This window comes from Sebastes umbrosus, chromosome 8 (genome assembly GCF_015220745.1).
Source record: "Sebastes umbrosus isolate fSebUmb1 chromosome 8, fSebUmb1.pri, whole genome shotgun sequence".
In the NCBI taxonomy this organism is placed as follows: Eukaryota; Metazoa; Chordata; class Actinopteri; order Perciformes; family Sebastidae; genus Sebastes; species Sebastes umbrosus.
This window is the reverse complement of record NC_051276.1, coordinates 6,696,394-6,715,954: the sequence shown is the minus strand read 5'-3', so window position 1 is coordinate 6,715,954 and position 19,561 is coordinate 6,696,394. Positions and strand designations below refer to the sequence as shown.

The 19,561-nt window shown below is 43.8% G+C and overlaps 1 protein-coding gene and 1 long non-coding RNA gene across 8 annotated transcripts in view; one reads left to right on the top strand and one right to left on the bottom strand.

Annotated features, from left to right (window-relative positions):
- Nucleotides 1-19,561, top strand: part of sema6a (sema domain, transmembrane domain (TM), and cytoplasmic domain, (semaphorin) 6A) — a 113,100-nt gene that overhangs the window by 19,263 nt on the left and 74,276 nt on the right. The gene's annotated exons all lie outside the window — the stretch shown is intronic.
- LOC119492540 overlaps nucleotides 6,639-19,561 on the bottom strand; it is a 30,016-nt gene continuing 17,093 nt past the window's right edge. For 2 of the 4 annotated variants that reach the window (XR_005207804.1, XR_005207803.1), the window contains exons 3-4: nucleotides 17,896-18,029; nucleotides 17,098-17,511 (exon numbers count right to left, since the gene is read on the bottom strand). This is a non-coding gene — a long non-coding RNA (uncharacterized LOC119492540). Of the gene's footprint in view, nucleotides 8,557-17,097; nucleotides 17,512-17,873; nucleotides 18,030-19,561 lie in introns of those variants that run through there. The other 2 variants (XR_005207806.1, XR_005207805.1) reach the window with 2 other exon arrangements.

Sequence of the window (19,561 nt, the reverse complement as noted above, 5' to 3'; positions counted from 1 at the left end):
TGCCCTGTGCAGTGTTTGGAAATAGCAAAGTATTCCTCAGGTATGTGAACTGAAACAAAGATTAAATGCTGCACGACTCTCCAGCCGAGCATTAAATAGCCTAGCCGAGCACTACTGCTGATGATGATGAACAAAGAGCACATGAGAGTAGATATTTTTGCTGTTTCCCTTTTGCTGTATTGCTGCCGTTCAGAGGGGGAGCTCTGCATGTTTTTTAATATAACGACTTTTTGGAGTGGATCATTTAACTGAAGAGTGACTACACACATTTTTTGTATTGGATAACCCTTTAGAGAGCTCGGGATCTGAAGCTGTTTCTATGGAAAATACATAGTGAAATTACTGATTACTTCATACGTTTTGGGAGAGATTTGGCACCATAGTCAGAATGGTATTCATCCAAATGTAGTGCAAATTTTAACCAAATATCCAGAAAACCTGCGAAAGAAAATTACGAATTAATGTGAGTTTCCATCCACTACTGTTTATGTGAATATTGGGAGTTGGGTACATCGAGATAAACAGCTGGTGGTTCACATTGTCCAGCCGGGTGCCATTAAACCACTGCAGAAGACGACAACGTAATTAAAAGAGCACCTGTCGAACCTCAAATGACGGTAAACCGTGTAGAAAACGTGATGGAAATATGGCATTTATGTTTGTCTCATGTATTAATTTGAGGAATGTTGAGGCTAGCTCCAAAAGTGAGTGAAGTACCATAGACCCCCGTGTTAACATGGCCAGCTTTGCGGCAGAAATAAACATGTTTACAGGCTGGTACAAAAAAACGCTTTTGGTCTCTATAGCTAATATCCCCGTTCATGACAACTGTACGGGGGGCGGGGGGTTTATATAAATCACCTGTTTGATTTATATTAAGGCTTAAAGTTCGGTATAATTGAGGGCGTGGCCGCTTTGAGTGACAGGTGGATGCTGTACCAGATCGCTAGTTGCTAGCTGTCCGCCTCAGCTCCAGCGACAATCCACCTCTTTGCCCATTATTGGATTAGCCGATAGTTAGATGGCAACGGCCGGATCCACCCACTTTGAGCTTTTGAGCTTCACAACGGCTCTTCATAAACCTAAGGGTGACGTCACGGAGACTAGTCCATTTTTTATACAGTCTATGAAAATGACACGCTGTTATTTTTTGTGTCTTTCCTTTCTTCTTGTGTTTTTATTCATACATCAACTTTTCCACCTCAGCCAAGCATCAAATTTCGATTTCAAGTTATTTTAATGCACTAATTGATAATGCACATAAAATTCTCTATGAATGTCACAATAATACCTCACAATGGGTTATTTCCTCTAACTTTTTCATGTTTATTTGACCAAGTATGAGGTCATTTTGCAAGCTTTACCTGTTCTGGCTTGTCGGGGACTCAGCTCAGTGACATTGTGGTGAGGAGGGGGAGGAGGAGGAGGAAGAGGAGGGGGAGCAGCCGGAGAAAGGATTGCTGCAGAAAACTGAGGTCCACAAATATCCCACATTCATCTTCCGCTCTCTCTCTTTCTCGGTCTGACTCTTCTCCCGTGTTATGTTCTCTCTTCTCTCTGCTGACGGTCAGCCTAGAAGAGGTGAGAGGAGAGGAAAAAGGCACGTTACATCCTGGAGCATGTTTGTATCGTATATGTATTAGTGTGCAGAGTGAAGGTTAGTGCCAGACTGTCTGCATGTAGCTCGCTCTCCTAATCTCTCATATAAAAAAGTCAATATAATCTAACTGTTTTTCAAAGAGTCAAGGAGACTTAAGGGATGTTTGAATGTAGTTGAAAGGCGTGAGCCAAGTCATTCAGATGAAATCCTCTTGAGTCTCTGAGTTGAGACGTAATGACTGGATCATTTTGACTCATCAAAGCGTTTTACTCAAACTACAGGCGGGGAGAATTTTTTCCTTTTCTCTAAATGCAGATATTGAATGAATATCATCTGATGGCTTTCAAAAACCCTTTCTTTTCCCTTAAAAGCTAATCCAGCTCCAATAAGCCGTGGGGGGAGGGGCTCGCCGATGTGATAATGCAACTATTGAGACATCTCGTCACTGTGACATGTGGTTTGGTTCACCAGCAAAGTCCCCCCCTGCGCCTAGTCAATCACCACTTTAGTTTACATAGCCTGCCTCTCCGCCTGAGGATCTGGCTGCAGACTCTCCTGCTATGTCTTTGTTTGTTTTGGTAATGGATTCCAAGTTGCTATTGTTGTTTATGTCACTTGGTGATTGATGTGAAAAAATCACCTTCTCTTAACCCCCCTCCTTCCCCTCCTTCCCCTCCCAAAGCCATCCTTGTGTGCCTTCACCGGACGAACACACAGTGAGAAGAACAAGTCCCATCCTATTCTCCTGACAAAGTGACTCACTGGCATCCGGATGCTCGCTTTTTTTGGACCAGCGGGCCGTGCCTTTAAATCAAGAGGGAGACCTCTCTGAAGACAAGGTTGAATCTGTGTGGCTATGACAGTGCAGCCTCCAAAGGGAAGGTTGAGATTATATGCGTGGACGGTTCGGGGGTCCCTCTATTCATCGGCCATGTCACCCCATGGGGGAGGACTAATTGGTGGCCCCTAAGAGCCCCCTGTTTTGTCCCCGGTGCTCACAAAGGCGTCGGGGTGCGGCCGCGCTAGAGGATAGGGGGTGGAGGGAGGCGGCAGCGAGGAACGGAGAGAGAGGAGCAGGTTTCCCATAGAATAGTTGGCTGGGATGAACTGGAGGGGGGCCTCGCCACTGGGTTGCAAGGGGACACGACACACTCATTCACTCACACACATATACACACTCTCAGTGGGGGACTCTGGTGCCAGTTGCTGGCCTCCTCCTCTACAAATGATCCAAGGCTGACCCACATAGTCAGCCATGTGTGAGGCTTCCCTTTATCCCGCAGCCCAGTTGAAACATTGAGTTATGGGTGTTCTCTGGTGCTCCCTGCCTTCTCGGCTGGGACTGCACTGGGGCCCCATGTGGGCTGACATTGTTCACCCCGACCCAAGGACAATGAGGCTGTTGGCTGGGCAGAGTGAGAGAGAGAGACAGGGGAGGGGGGGAGATGGATGGAAGAGAAAGACAGAAAGAGATTGAGATGGACAGAGTGAATAATTGACGGATGATGGTTGAGAGGTACAGATAGAGAGATATAGGAGGAAAGTGTTTGGGGTAAAAGAGACAGAGAGAGATTGCATCTTTGGTAATGGAGGGGGAAGAGATAAGAAAGTTAGACGACAGAGGTGAAGGGAGAGCGAAAAGATAGGCACGAGAGATAAAAAAAGAGTGAGGCAGTAAGACAGATGGGGAGACAGACAGCGAGCAAAACGACTGAGCCGCTATGAGAGAGTATTGATTGAAGCGTGTGCTGGGTGTCTTCAGCTGTCGTAGCTGGATCCAGAGCGAGGTCGTTAGCGTCTGCGAAGCATGGAGCCACGGACATTAGTGGCTCTTTAACAAACTCTGTATTGATTGGGACTTAGAGGAAGACTTACATGTATACCATGGGATAATGCCCTGTATGTAATTAGCACCATTTGCTCTGATAGTGACATTGCACAGGACATAAGGGCTGGAGTAAAGGGGGGTGGTGGGGGGAAACCTTCAGTTCCAATCAGAAAGATGTAAGAAGTAAAAGCTTCATTTCATAATTCCTCTCCCAGCAAGTTTTATGAGCCTTTTAGCCTATACGCCCTCACCAATATCCAATCTAGATTCAGGCCTTTTACGCGGTTAAAAGCAGCTGATGAAGCTGATACTGATAGTTTATCTTAAAGGCATAAAGAGGATAAATCAGGGAACGGGAGCTACAGTATGACTGTATCACGGATCATTTAACGTGTTCTCATTCTCTCCTCGCTTCCACCGTTTCTCCCTCTCCATTTGACCGTGATTAGTGACTGGCCTGGCTATCAAAGAGAGCAATATAATTGACAAATGACTTTAGCTAATCAAGTGATTGTGGTGACAATTACTGAGAGAAAAGTGTCGCCTTATATGCGGCGTAGCAGCTCAAGCGCACACGCAATTAAAAAGTGCTTATTTTCACATGTAGATGTTGCGGGAATCGCTGTTTTTACACGGCCGCTGACTTGATATTACACTAATGCTTCTGCCATTTAAAGGGAATCTTTTGCATGCATCTATTGCATGTGTAGGGTTCTTGCACGTACAATATGCACGCACGCTTGCCAACATACGCTTATCCAAACACTTACTGAAAAAGATGTTTACATTACCCAAGGCAAACAAACTCATCTATCAGATCTCTATTTCTTGAAGAAGTCCCTAGAGCTATCTGTTTTGACGTTTCGCAGCATCGGTGTCCACAGTTATAGATGAAAGATGGTGCTGAATCAAATGATAAAAGCTGCCTGGTTATGACAACAAAATCTCACAGGCAGCTGATGTATGTCAGCTGTCATGTTTTTGGGTATATCTGCAAAGATCAAACGCTTGCTCATGTTGGCCAGTAAAGACTTTGTGGAAGTGTTAGGTTGGCATCTTTAGAGAGAGAGTTTTGTATCAAAGGCTTTTGTCGCAGTTAATTGTTCGTAGCGTTGAAAGAATGTATGGCTAAGTGTTGATATACATTCGCTTCAGTCAGTAACACTTTTATGTTGTTTTATTAACGTTATTCTATTTTTGGATTCTTGGCTTTTCTAAAAAACAAAGGATTACATGGTTCTGGCTCAGTGTGTGTGTGGGTTGGGAACAATCCTCATCTTCCAGCACACACACACACCACACCAAACCAGTAGCATGTCATCAAAAGCTTAGACTTAAGCGCTGTGTGTACGCAGCACGCTCGCTTCTGGAACCCATTTTAGAGTGGGGTAAAACCACATGAAAGGTCTGCCCCTATCCTTCCGCCCATACCCCCATCCCTCCATTTTTCCTCCGCCGCTGTTAGAAGATTAGACAACTTTACCGGATCTTATAATCAGGGATGTCAACCACAGATGAAAATGCCCAGGCAAATGCGTTTTGATAGCTCCCAAGAAGAGGGAGACATGTGCAGGCCATTACGCGTTTTCCCTCAAAGACAGCTGCTGCCTCTGGATCTCAGGACTCCCTGAAAGTCTCTGGCATATAAATGGAAGGTAATTACCATATCAGAGATCAAGACTCTGGGCTCTGACACCACTTTTTCAATTACTCAGAAAGGTTGTTAAGATGCAAATTCAACAAAATGGCTGAAACCCCCAGAGAGGGATACAGTTTCACACCCAAAGCTGCTTCTTGAGTTTCTTAGCTCATCACATTTTGACAGACAAAGAGAGAGAGAGCGAGAGAGAGAGAGAGAGAGGGAGAGGGAGGTTGGGTGGGGTGATGCAGGGTATCTATAATTCATTTTCTTCGTTAGCGTGACAACCGAACATCTCATCTGAGCACAAACTTCTCTCAATTGAGTATTCCCGGCAGTGTATCTTCATTTCTAAGCGTGCAAAATCACCTCATTCGACCTGGACTCAGGTCTAGTTTTGTGTTGATATCGTGCGTAAAGTTTGAAATACTAAATCTGGCGCATCGTTGTTGTTTCTTTTGGGGGGGGGGAACTTAAATCTGTCCTCACAAAAACATGGCTTGCTCATCAAATATGCACAAGAAAGTTTGTTTGTCCTTAAACAAAGATCTGTATTTTCGACTTCGCTCTGGTATTCAGCCAACGAGTGTTTCCTCGCGTTGAAATCACCTCATTCAAATTTAATCTGTACGTTTGTTTTCAGAGTTCTAATATTTCGCTTCCTTGGATGATACCTTGTAACGCAGATGAATTATGCAGCAGCGACGTACAGAGTGGTGTATACCGTGCGTCTCCGGCCACAGTTATGCAAATCTGGGATTCTGCCTTCAGCGCAAGCTCAGAGGAAATGATTGTATATGTAAGGGGAGACGCTGGAGAGATAATACACGGAGTACTATGTATTCAGGCGCACGGATGAAAGAAAAATGTTTGTGTTGGAGGACAGAAAATAACAAGACAGCTCCTCTTGCTCCTTCTTAGAACAAAACTGGCGTGAGCTGACCGCCCGACTGACCGTGTTGCAGACAGATCATCATTGGCACTCTTGCTTCTGTCGACCTCGCAAGATATGAATGGTACGAACGGCGAATCTGGCGTAGTTTGTGCTTCTGCCCTTGAATCGTTTTAGATTTTCTAGGAGTTGAATAAAAGTAGAAATCAAAGAAATTTTTGTGATTCGTCTTCAGGAGATATGTGACTGAACATTGTATTTAGTTTCCTTGTGGCTCCCTGTGGAATAAATATGGATAGAAGAAACGGCTGTAAGAGAGATGAGGGCAGATCCAGAGGGAACCAGTAGAAACAGCAACTGAGGGATGTGGAAGAGCAGTCTGGGTTGACTGGCGCTGCCAGGAACGCTGGGAACACTCTGTGTGTGTGTGCGTGTGTGTGTGGGTGAGTGTGCCAGGGCCTGGAGGAGGGAAGTCTCTCGCTGAGGTCATGCCATGTAGGCCTCTACACTGGGGCCCACCCTGCCTGGCAGCCACACACACACACACACACACACACATATATAGAGACTTTAGGAGACCCCACGGCTGTATGGTATGAAAGGCTCTGTGTTGCCCTCATCATGATGGCCTCATTATGACGGAGCTGAATTGTGTGTGTGTGTTTGTATAGTTGGCGTGAGAGAAAAAGCAAGAGAGAGAGAGAGAGAGAGAGAGAGAGAGAATGACAGATACGACATAAAGGCCTTCATGTGCGTTCATGTGCAGCATGTTCATCTAGTGTGTGTGTGTCCCTATGTGCAGGAGTGCTGGAGTGTATCAACAGGATGTTTCTTCTCAGTGAACACTTAAAGGTGGGATGTCTTCATACTGCGAAGAAAGAGCACTCCTACAGTTTATCCAGGAAAGCGCTGAAGGGCTTATGTAATAATTCATCAGGACTACATATTATGCACATATACATAAAGTTCGCTTGCTTCCCATTGTTAGTGCCGTGCCCAATTTTTCCCTTGACGATCTATACACAGAGCTCATGCATTATGCAGATCGCACAAGAGCACTGTTGTGCGAGGAGAGCGGAGTGAGGAAAGTATGAGTCCTTAGCGAATTATTACAACGTTGTTTACACATTCTTACATATTCAGGAAGAAAAGGCAAGAGAAATGAGATGATTGGAGTGTTGCTTTTTTACTTCTCCCTGGCCTCCCTCCATCTTTCATGCTGCTTCGTAGAGTTAATAAAAACACTTTGGTTTGCGAGGGGGGATTTATTTGCATTTCCATGCCATGCTTTTCCGTGCCAGTCTTTGTTTTCCTTTAAGTAAACACGAGTGTATCCTGTGTGTAGCGCCCTCTCTTTCCTCGCCCCTACCTTCTCTCCTTCTAGTCTAGCACTTATCTCATTACTCCCTTGTGTAGATTATTTGTGGCGCCTCCTCACCTCACCCCTCTTCATCCCCCCCACACATTCACAAGACACCCTCATATTTACACCCCATTCTCTGCTCCCTCATGCCCTACTTTCCCCTCCCTCTTCTCTCAAGTGTCATCCCCCTCTGCTCCTCTGCATCCCATGTGTACTCTCCCCTTTTTCTCGTCACCCATTTTGTGCTGCTCCCCCGTGGGCAGAGTCCCCACGGCCCCCATTCACTCATTGGAGCCACTTTTAATCGGCAGTCCTCCCTGCGCCCCCGGTGTTTCATCGTGGCCTTGGCTCAGCTCCCTGCACAGGAGATTCTGATTGTTGCCGGAGCCGCTCTCAGTGAGCTTACTGCCCGGCCTCCTACTTGATTAAATGAGAAGAAAGAAAGAGCACATGAGGAGGGAGAGTGAGCTGAGAAAGATAAAGACGGAGCAAAAGATGTGTTTGCTCAGGGAAGAGTGCACCGTAGAGAAAGAGAAAAAGAGAGACAAACAATTAGAAAAGAGAAACGGCATCTCACACGGAGTTGGAGAGCGTTTGCCCGGCCTGCACAGCGAGTCGACGATCGACGTCACCTTTGCTTTTAAAATAGTTAATCTGCTCCTGGAGGGACAATGACTGCTTTGAGTCCCTCTCCTCTCTCTCTCTCTCTCTCTCTCCTTCTCTCTCACACTCTCCTCTAAGTCCCTCCCATGAGCTAAACCCCTCTGAGGCACATTGCTTGGATTAGCTTGTGTTGTTGTTGCATCTCCTCAGCTCTACAGCAGCAGCAGCTCTAGATGCAAATGCAGCAGTTATATATACTGGGAAAGCAGTGCATATAAGGGTAAGATGATTATCTGTGAGTCGAGGGCGGTGATTATCGGATGTCCATACACAGAGTAAAAAGAAAAACACAAATCTAGTGATGATAAAGTAGTAGTAGTGTTGCTTTTAAAGGATTATACACAGCTTCAGTGCTTCAGTGTCAATGTGTCTTTGTTACACTTGAGTGACGAGAAAAACAGTTCAAATCACAGCGTTATTGTAATCTGTGGATCTATGTAGAAGTCAGTCACCAGGGCTCTCTTACAAATGGTATTCAGTGTTGCAAATAAAAGTCTTTGGGTACTCACCCAGCGATGCTCTCTGGCTGTCATTTCCCTTTGGTTGGGAGGGTGACTTTACCTTGAACCATCTGAAAAATGTAACACAGATGTGGTTGGTTGAGTTCACATCTTACAGTAGCAGTTTATTTTACCGCTCATGTTGTCATTTGAGAGACTGTAATATCATTGGAGATAATGAAATGAACTGTTCTGACGTATCCTGTGTTTTTGAAAGAGATTATATCTCGTAGATTATCCCGTCCATTTGGATTAATGTGATGCACGGTATGCATTTAAATGACGTGGTCACACACTTGCAGAGTCACATGTGAATACGCTGTCGGGACAGTCCCTCTCCTCAAGTGGCCCCTCATCCATCCATGTCTCCCAGAAATGACATTTATATACTACTAATTTATTTTTCCAATTATGTTTTTGTACAGCAAAGTAATTGCTGCCTGGATTATGTTCCCTGGCAACCAAAGTGCTACCTTTACGTACTGCACACAAGTGATAAGGAGGAGGTCAGGGTGAGTTGCTGTGATTGTATGCAAGAAGTGGTTTTACACAAGAGCAGGCTAAACAAATGGAAGTCGCACATTCTGCTGATGCGTTCAGTATCGACATTTTGTTAATTGGCAAGTGCGTTTAATTAACAAAGTATGACTTTACCTTATATTACACAAAATAAGGCTCACATAATAGACCTCCATAAAACACAGTTTTTCCATGTTAATTTAAGATAACGGTCTCCTCTACCTCCACGGCAGCCTTTGTCTTTGAAACCTGTCACCTCTGACCTCTCTTCTCGTCGGACCAGATGAGTCAGCTGTGAATCATCATGGCATGCTCTGCTGCTATGGCACGAGGGGATTAGCTGCTGCTGCCTGTTGGTGTTGTCTTGTCCAAGCAGCCAATCACTCAACAGACACCAAGGAGGCAACACTGGACCTGCATCCGAGCAGTCCTGAAGGGCCGTTTTACTTCACACAGGCAGGTTTGACAGCACTTGAGTTGTCAGCTTCAGTCTTTTGACAGATGTAGAAATGGTGTCAAAGGGCAAAGCGGATGTCTGTGTGCTTCTGGAAAACATGTCAGCTGCAGGCATACCTGTGTGCCCTGGACTGTTTCTGCAGAAATGGTTTAGAATCAACACGGCATAAAAACGTCGCTCTACTCTCCCCCCCCCCCACCCTCCTCCTCGAGCCAGAAAGAGCTTTGAACAAGCTTTAAGTGCTAATACCAAGACGGATGCTGTCCAGCTACTATAGCTCTCTAAAATACAGCGCCGAAGACAGCAGCAACCTGTCAGTGCGTGGTTTTAATTCATCACATTAATATGCCACAAGAGAATGAATCTCTACAACATCATTTCACAGATGGCTTATCTTTGCAGAAGAAAATTGAAAATGAGAAATGAAGTCTTCTGGAAAGGTGCACTGAATTCCTTCCATCTGAAGCTGCTGAACCAAAGTGACTACCGATTAACAACCCGGGTTGAGAACGAAACAAAGATAGTTAATGATTACAGTATATTAAATGTGTTTCATTCATGCTAATGGATTCTGTCTATTATAGTTGGAAGTTCTTATCTTCTCTGGTGCAGGTGTTACTTGTAAGATCAGGGTTAGAGCTGAATGACTTACTGGGTAAGGGACTTGGTTATATTGTTATGAGGACACCAAAGTCAGGTGTTCAGTATTGTGTCTGGTAATGTGGAGATTTTGAAGTTCGTTTTCTACAGTTGCACACATGATATTACTGGGTTTTGGCTGGTTTCTGATTCTGGTGGGTTTTTTTTAAACTAAAGATCTTAAAATTTGAGTATTAAAATATAATAATGGGATTTGGTATTAGGAGAGGTTGTGCTGTGTAAGATCAAGTCCAACAAAACCTATTAGCTGTATTGCTAATTGTTGTATTATCCCTCTTCGACAGATTTAGTTACCACAGAGGTTTAAGGTAAAGATAGTGATCCGCAGATCCTCCTTAAACAAAGAGACTGTCGAGGATCCGGACCGCTGCGCTTTAGCTTATAAGTCAATTACACAAAGACAAAGTTTGCATTTACAGTAACAGGCTACACTTGGTTTCAGGGAGAATAAGCATCTTAAAATAACTTGACATTGTGAAAAATTACAGAAAAAAACAACAACTTTATGATTGCTTAGTTTGTTAAAGTCCCTTTCACATACAGTAAGTAGTCTTCTAAATTCTGCAGGAGTATTTCCGTTAAGCCACCTTGATCAGGGTATTAAGCCTTCGCATTGTCTGACAAGATAGCTCCTTTGCATTGTTTTCTGTTTCGAAATCGCATGTCGGTGGAATTAAATGCACAAACAGTTAAACGGTTTAAGTTACCGGATGAGCAATTTGATCCTCTTATGTCTTTAGGGACCCTAACTCTGTCAGTAAAGTGCAGATTTCATTGTGCTTTGTCTTACAGGCTTTTTTTGTGATTGCGTGTACGTGAAGGTGCGCGTGCACCAGTGCGATGCTACGGGGCCTGTCCTTGGATTAGAGATGGTGCTGGTGCTGATGGTAATGGTTTGGATGGGATCATATCTGGATGGATGAAAGGAGGATTGGAGGGATGGATGGATGGATGGATGGAAGGGAGGGGCAGGTTACCCCGGGGTTTCATCAAAAGAAGACAGAATGAGGGAAACAAGAAGAAAGGAAAAAAGGAGGACATCGACTATCCTCCCTTTTTTCTCTCCAAGGCCAGCATGAAAGCAGCTGAGGCCTTGCGTACTGTTGCTGCCTTTTAGCTGAGTGGATATTTGAACCCGGAGCAACCCTCTCCTCCTCATTCCCTCATTTTGGGTCTTCAATTCCATTAAGTTGATTTACATTATTCAGACAAACTCATTAATCACGTGTCCCCCTGGATATAATCTGCGTGTCAATCTGAACCCTGCATAGCGAGGGCGTGGGGAGGGGAGGGAAGTGAAAGAAAAAGAAATAGAACGATTGAGGTGAAAAGGAGGTAGGCAGATGGATTATGTTCAGCTGGAGGTTCGCTTGGACTAAACAGACGAACCAGCGCAGTTCACCGTGATTACCCTCATCTTTATAGATATTTTGTCTGCGTGAGGAGAGCCAGACTTGTGTTTATCTCAAGAGCCAGATGGACATGAGAGAGATAGAGGAACACTGGGAGAGGTAAAGACAGAGACGGGGGCAGAAATGGGAACAGTGAAAGAAACTAGAAACTAACACACAGAGAGAGAGAGAGAGAGACAGAGAGAGAGAGAGAGAGAGAGAGAGAAAGAGAGAGAGAGAGATGTGGAGTCGGGGGAGGCTCCAGCCACAGTCTTTCAGTCGATGATGATGAATTACTTTGACAGAGACAATCAGGATGAAATGTTAATGTGAGTGTGCCAGAGGATGCAGTCACAGCCAGACTAAGTCCTCCTATGGGGAAATGAGATGGTTAGTTATAGAGCTCACAAACACACACAGAGGAAGACTCACTCAAATGCACACATGCTTGTCCAGATATACAGTCATGCAACGAATCACTGAGGAAATGGAAGTTATATTTGCTGGCTGTTTGTTCATGTATACATCGCCACAGTGAGGGATGAAAGGTATGAAATGCCACTGCTCTCCTGACATTTGTAACAAAGTAGGTGTGTGTGCGTCTGGACGGTGTTTGCTTCCAGAGCTACAGTAAGAGGAGATATTCACACAGTGTACCAGAGGCTGCGTGGGCTGCCGGGTTTGCCTACAAATCCATATTTTCAAATCTCAGGACAATTGAAAACTTTTGGGTAGTAACATCTTTTGTGCACTCGGTTTCCTTTTCATTCCATCTCTTTCTAATGATGGTAGTTCTGCAATAGCCCAGTGTCAGAAATAATAGCTGTTTTCCCATGTCTGCTGCATCTTCTTTAAACCGATGAATACAGGAGATGGGTGGATTTTCCCACTCCTAACTTTTAGCCATGCTATATAGTGGAATAGCTCTATACGGGTGGCGATGACTGTCAGTCGGCCGGTCGGTCCAGATTGAAGTATCTCATTCTTGTTTTGTACAAACACTCACGGTCCGCAGAGGAATATTACAAACGATTTTGAAGATTCTCTGACTTTTTCTGTAGCGCCACCATAAGCTGGTTGTAGTTTTGAGTGAAATGTCTCAACCGAGTGACAACCTCCGGTGCTAAAAAAATTAAGCCAACCCGGAAAACTACAGTTCTTCAAATGACAACTTGAGGCTGGCACTAAAAGGGAGTAAATCCCCATAGACCCCCATGTTAAAATGCCTGACTTTACAGCAGAAATAAATCAGGGCCCGCCTCAGCTCCACCAATGAGCCACCTCTTCGTCCATTTTTGGATTAGCCATGAGTGTTGTCTCTGCCAAGATGACGATGGCCAGAGCAACCCACTTTGAGCTTCACAACGGCTCTTCAAAAACCTGAGTGCCGTCACGGAGACTACGTGTTGTTCCCCTACGTCTATAATTTATACAGTCTATGGCCTCAACAACTATGTGATGGATTGCCATTAAATTTGGTCATCTGTAAAAGAATACACTGCAAAATAAAGGTGTAAAAACCTGCTGCTGCGGTCATGTATCAGTGTCTTCTGGCTCTCAATCATTTAAGTGTGAGAAGCTTTTCTTTTGTCCCTTTCAAATACCAAAGTGTTTGAGACAAAAAAAAAGGAGCCTCCCTCCACGTGATTCATCAAACTCTCCCGAAAAGTGGACTGACACGATAACTCTCCATTCATTGAATAAACAGTTATGATAGATGTGTCTGCTTTTTCTCTCTCTCTCTCTCTCTCTCTCTCTTCAATCCGCCCCTTCTCTAGCACACTTCACCAGCCATTCCCTAACTTCTCTTTAAACTCCCTCCTCTTCAGATCTCTCCATGAACTGTGAGAGCGTATAATTAAGAGAAGCCGTTCTAAACCGTTTTTATACCTGACGTACTGTAGTTTTGTTGTCTGGCAGCCAGTCGGGCAGACGGAGCAGGAGACAGACAAAGAGGCAGGCAGACACGGAAATAGCGAGGTCTTTTTCATGGTTTTGATTGAAAGGAAGCAGTAATCTTGGCATTAGCTTAACATCACGGTGAGTGGGATTGACAGGCTCCGGTTTCCCCTCTGTGTTTCCGCTGTGCAAAGCCTGGAGCTGCAGGTAGGCACACGCCCACCATCTGACCGACTGACTGTAACACAACACCTGCAAGGGCAAGCACATAGCCACATGCTGGATCGCACAACAACCCGTCTCTGCAGTCCCTCTCCTCCGTCTCTTCACACTCCATCCTTCTTTATCACTCAGACAGAGAACAATAGGTCAGGGCCGAGGCTCTCGTCACCTTCCGTCTGGCTCCCTTCGCTTTTTATTTTCCCTTCCTCCGTCCTTATGCCGACAGGAAGTCGTAAATGCAGATCTTTAGATGTTGCCTGAGTTGGGTAACGGAAGAGATTAGAGGGGTTACGAGGTTAAAGATGAAAGGTTTTGTAGCAGAAACCTCATGTGTGTGGTATATTCTTATAAAGTCTTTGCAGGCAAGTGGCTGAAATAAAAAGTAAAAAAAAAAAAAAAGTAATCAGGATTTGTAAGCGTGAAATGGGAGGCTGTTAAAGCTTTTATCACTTGAGAGGAACAACGCTTAGTGAGTTATGGTGTGAAAAAGAGAAAATAGATAAGAAAGAATAATTGTATCCACCACCTTCCTTCCAGATTGCAAGTTTTCAGCAATTATGCCGAGTTATCATAAACTGTAAACAGGGTTTTTTCAGTTCACTGCTCATTTGCTCTGGAAATTATAACAAGTCTACATGTTCAATTTTCTTTGTTTAACTATTTTGAATGGATTATGACGTATCTGTTGTTTATTCTCGACCGCACGTACAGTATGTTCCCGCGTTGTTTGGGGTAATTCTTTCTTTGTGTCACCCAACCTGGTTTAACATGATAACTGTTGATTTAAATGTAACTATATGGTTAAAAAGGTTTAATTACTTCCCAAAACCTTTCCAATAGAGCAAGTAATTCTTTAATTAAAGTTATATTATTTTAAAAACACTGGAGCTGGCAGTATTCTTTTGTTTTCCAGGACCCAGAAACAGCAACAGTAAAACTTTGTGGGCAGTTTTTGTTTTCTAACTTTACATTTTTGGTCCTCTAAGGACAAAAAGAAAGCACTAAACACTCACAAACGAAGCCCTTTCATTTGTTGCCTCTTCCATGAAAGCTAACCTGGTTTGGCCTGGTCTGGTCTAGCTCAGCTCAGCTCTAAGACCCCCCACCCACCCACCCCTGGGGAAATTTACAGCCATGATGTATAGCCCTAGCCACTGAATTAATGCAACATTTCCATTAGAAAAATTGCATGACACAGCCGATATAAGAAGTTAGCGATCACAAAGGCGCTGTGACACAGCATGGAAAATTACTTATCGGAGAACCGTCATCTACGCTTTGCTGACGGGAGACAGAGACGGCAGTGTATGCACACGTTCCTGTGGACGGGCAGAGCTGAGTGAGAAGGATCTTGTAGCTTGTAAAAAGTATCGTGTGACACTCGAAATAAATTTCAACACAAATGTCAATTAGGTTCTACATATTCAAACACTTATGGAATCCAAAGGAGGTGATTTGGATGTAATTTCAGACTGTTCTCTAGTCTCTGAAGTACAACCAGTGTTCATTGAAACTGTACACTGTAATTACAGCATAATTGCTGTGCATATGAGAAACACGCGAGTCTCAAACAGCTGGGTCAGATTCTCTTTGTTTTCACACTGTACTGAAAGCCTTATATATCTGTCTTTCTTCATTTTGGTTTCTCTTTTAAAAACCTCTCTTTGTGTCAAGTCTGGTACCCCCAAAGATCGTCTGTTTCGAAATGACCTCCCTTAAGAAAACAGCATGTATTTTCAGTTGTCACACGCTGTTACATTTACAATTAGCATGTGTACTTTTCACTCAAGCTACCCAACCAGCCAAGCGTTTAAAGTGCTATGGGCACTTGCATTACCCTTACATCACTTACAGTAGGAAGCAACAACAGGACAAACATCGGGAGGATTGTATTTCTTTTCCCTACGCTGATCACATAACATTTTTTTTTTACTTGATTCCCTTTTATCCCGGGGCCATCTTTTACGCCGCTAAATAAATGAACTGGTCGGTGCTGCAGAGCTGCTTCTCTGTATTGATTTTGTGGTCTCATTATAAAGAATGCACCTCTCTCGTGGCACCATACAGCTCATTACGTAAACCTGACATTCAGCGGTTATTAACGTATGCTTCAGTGCCAGTCATGCAAATAACTTCTTTGACATTAAAAAACATCAAGTTCTATTTATAACTTGTTGTTGCAGCGTTGATTGTTGTCAAATGAGCTCATACGGGACCCAAAGTTCAGCATCATAAACACATCTTGAGTTAACTGAGGTTAACGAATAATCCTGCGCCATGTACGTACAAACCTAAAGGGATTCTGTTCGCAGGCTCGTAGTTAATTGTTAATGGAGTATTAGCCTACGCTTCTAAGTAGGATTTGTAGTTAATGCGTTCAGGATCTTGCGTATCGATTTTATGTATTATTTATGGCTGTTCTTTGCACATGACGTGATTGCAACACCACGTCACAGCAATGTAAAGGTCAGACATTGCCTTACTTTCAATAGATGGGCAGCTTTTTGGATTATAAAATAGCATTTTTTTGCAAAACAAATATATTTGTTGCCTTTAAGAGACAGTTAGGGTTTGACATTTTACTTCATAATCTAAAACAGGGTGCAAGAGAAAATTAAAATGTGTCTACTTTCAATTAAAAATGCCCCCTGGCTGCCTGTAGCTATAGTGCTGTATTCCTGTTGCCATGGGAAGTGTCTTATAGTTAGCTGTCAACAGACATGCTAGTCTGCAGCATTGTGGGTATAGTGACACAACTGGTCAAACTGCACTGATTGGCTTGGCTCTAATCAGGTTTAGAGACAGAGACATTGGTTTCCTGAGGGATTACATGCTTATATCACTTCTGTTGTGTGTCTTGGAAAGGATTTTTCTCTCTAGATCTCTTCACTGTACTAACTTATGTTTCTTACCTCCTCTCATTTCTCCTCCTGAAGTGTAATTTATCGACAGTTAAACCAGCCTTCAAAAAGTATTTCCCCGTGCTGATCACTGTGCTTCTCGTATTGTGTCAGCTCATCCGGTGACATAACGGTAATGGTAATGACAATCACCACTCCGCTGCGGACTGACAAACATTTATTTTTGCAATAGGCTGTACGCCATTGTGTAATACGTTTCCTTTTCATACATTTTGTTTTGCACATTAGCGGGGCGTCTCAATGATCTGCCCGCCCGAGCATTGTCATCTCGTTCATTAGTTTGGAGCTGGATGCGAGCAGCATCACTCCTACAATATGGTCCGTGGAGATAACAACATTCAGACAGATTCATTCTGTGCATTGGCAATACAACAGCTACAATGTGTTGTCAGTCAGCGACCGTGTAGCAGCAGCAGCAGCAGGATTGAATGTCCTGGTTTATCGGAGATGATTCATAATGCTATTGGATATGATGCACTAACAGAAAACAAGATACTCTGTTATCAGTATCACAATATCAAGAGCCAACACATAACGTAATTGTGTTTAGTTTATTCCGTCCTCCATTATAAATATATGTATTTCCTGTCAAAGAGGGAAATGGAGAGAAACGGAGTCTGTGGGATGAGGTTTTATTCCATTCTGAAGATGTATAGGGTCTTTAGGTGCAGGGAGGGTAGTGGAGCTGAGAGGAGGAGGAGGAGGGAAAGGAAGGAAGAGGAAATGTAATGTACAGAGAAGTGAATAAGGAACAGAGACAGACAATAAGAGAGAGAGAGACTAAGAAAGTGTGTCCTAGTGGTGCTCTGCTCTCCCCTGACCCGTGGCCTGCACATTACCTTAATAGAGATTAGCATCATGCTCAGTCAGATCTGATAGGCCCGTTGCTGTGGAACGGAAGGCCAGCTAGCCAGTTATCAGCGAGGACACAGACTCAATCACTTAGCATAATGGAACCTGCATCAAATGAACAAGAAAAATGCCATTAACGGAGCTGAAATGATTTTCTGTGATGGTGAAACGGCAAATGAAATCATGTTACATTTGCAGACTTTACGACCGAAACAGATGAACGTGCGGTATCTCGTGTTATTGAGCAGCATTATTTACGAGGTAACATGGCATTTTTATGGCTTTCTTTGGACACGAGGAGGTATAACTGTTGTTATGTGTGTATGCTGATGTCTCCAGTATGCTCCACGCTGTTTGCTGCATTACATAGTTAATCGTGCAGTTACTAAAAAATGCTTGCAAAGCTTGCTGAACAGCAACAGAGAGAGGAGGTGCACAATGAGGCACAGACAGAGATTGTATCACACCTTGTAAAACTCTGAAGCACACCTATTATGAAGAAGCAGGAGGCTGTGAGATGTGAAAACTGCACCAGATGGATACAACGACAGAAAACCATCACACCTCTTATTCGGTCCCTGCAGGCCACCCGCTTATATCCCGCGTCTGCTTTTCCAGTTTAGCTGCAAGGAGAGGAAAAGAACACAACAAAAAAACAGCTGCATAAGTTGAGTGTTAAAGCACATGCAAAATATATATATATATATATATATATATATATAGTCATTGCAAAGGAAATTCTTAGAGGTATTTAGACTTTTTTGCCAGATGTCTTTACATTTCTGCCACAGAGTTGTACCACAGCACAAGGTTAAACACAGTCACTATTTTATCATCAAGGTCTGTCTGCGTCTGTCCAAGAACAGAGGTCAAGTCGGTTACAGATACTGATTCATATGACTTACATGCCTTCATACATACATGCCGTATTGATTACAACTTTACTTAGTCAAGGTCCAGCAAGGATAAAAAAATTCCATTTCATTTCTCCAAATCTCCTTGAGCCTGTTATATCCATAGCAAAAACCACTTAGTGAGCCGACGTTGAATATTGACTTTGAGACTTTTCTCATTTACAGTCTGGGTCTGTCGAGGAAGGGTTTGTAACTGTTAGGAACTCTTGAGCCAGACAGCTATTGTTTTATTGATTGTGCATCCTCTTTTATTTGTGGGAAAACTACCCCAGGAACACAGTGTCCCTAAGCTACTTCTCCCATACTCCTCTAAATATCCAATCTAATTTCTGCTATGACTCAAAGTACTTGTGCATGAATTGCTGCGAGTCTATCAAGCTTTCCCCTCTCCCTGATAGCGAGACATTTTTTTTTTCCCCTTCTAGAAAAGACATAAAAAATCATTTTAGGGCTCATGCATTTTGGATTTGGAAATACTTAACCAGAGACCCACAGAAATGGATTTCTCTGTTATGCTTCTCCCAGCTGATGGCTAAGCCGATGTTTACTGAGGACGCGGAGCCTGAGGAGGATGTGCTTAACCCCTTGAAGTCTTACCTGCATTTGCATTTAGTTCCTCCTGTATTGGACACACATTTCTAACCATATTGTCATATGTTTTCAACCCCAGGCAGCCTAATTTAAAGCATTACTTGACTCACCAACCTTACAGGCTGGGAGTCCCAGGTCTGTATCATGACTAAGCACAGCGTGGCATGGCGCAGCGTCGCCTGAAGGCGCCCCGCAGTCGGCCTTCGTAAAGTGAGTTTCCAAGTAAAATGTGCATTATGCCGTGTGACAGTTTCAACACCCCCATCGCTGCTCCACAGGGCGCTGAGCTTCAGTCATTCCACCATCTCTCTCTCTGTGGAGTTAATGTGGCATTTAGCTCAGTGACATTCTGCCATTTTTTACTGCTATTTCTTCTCCGCTGCACCTCAGGAGGAACACTGAGTCTCCGTTTGTATCCTCCAGCTCTTTCTGCTCTTTCGACCAGGGTCAAACTCGACACTAGACGGGTGACCTTTGCGCAAAATGACCAGCTCCTCTATGGACTGACAAAAGTGTGGCCTTATTTACGAGGTACATGAAGTGAAAAGGGATAAACAGGGTGATGTCAAACACTAAGAGAGGCAGGCGGAGTGCTGTAGCATCAGACCATATGAGATAATTGGATCAAAAGAGAGACAGAGAAGGCCATG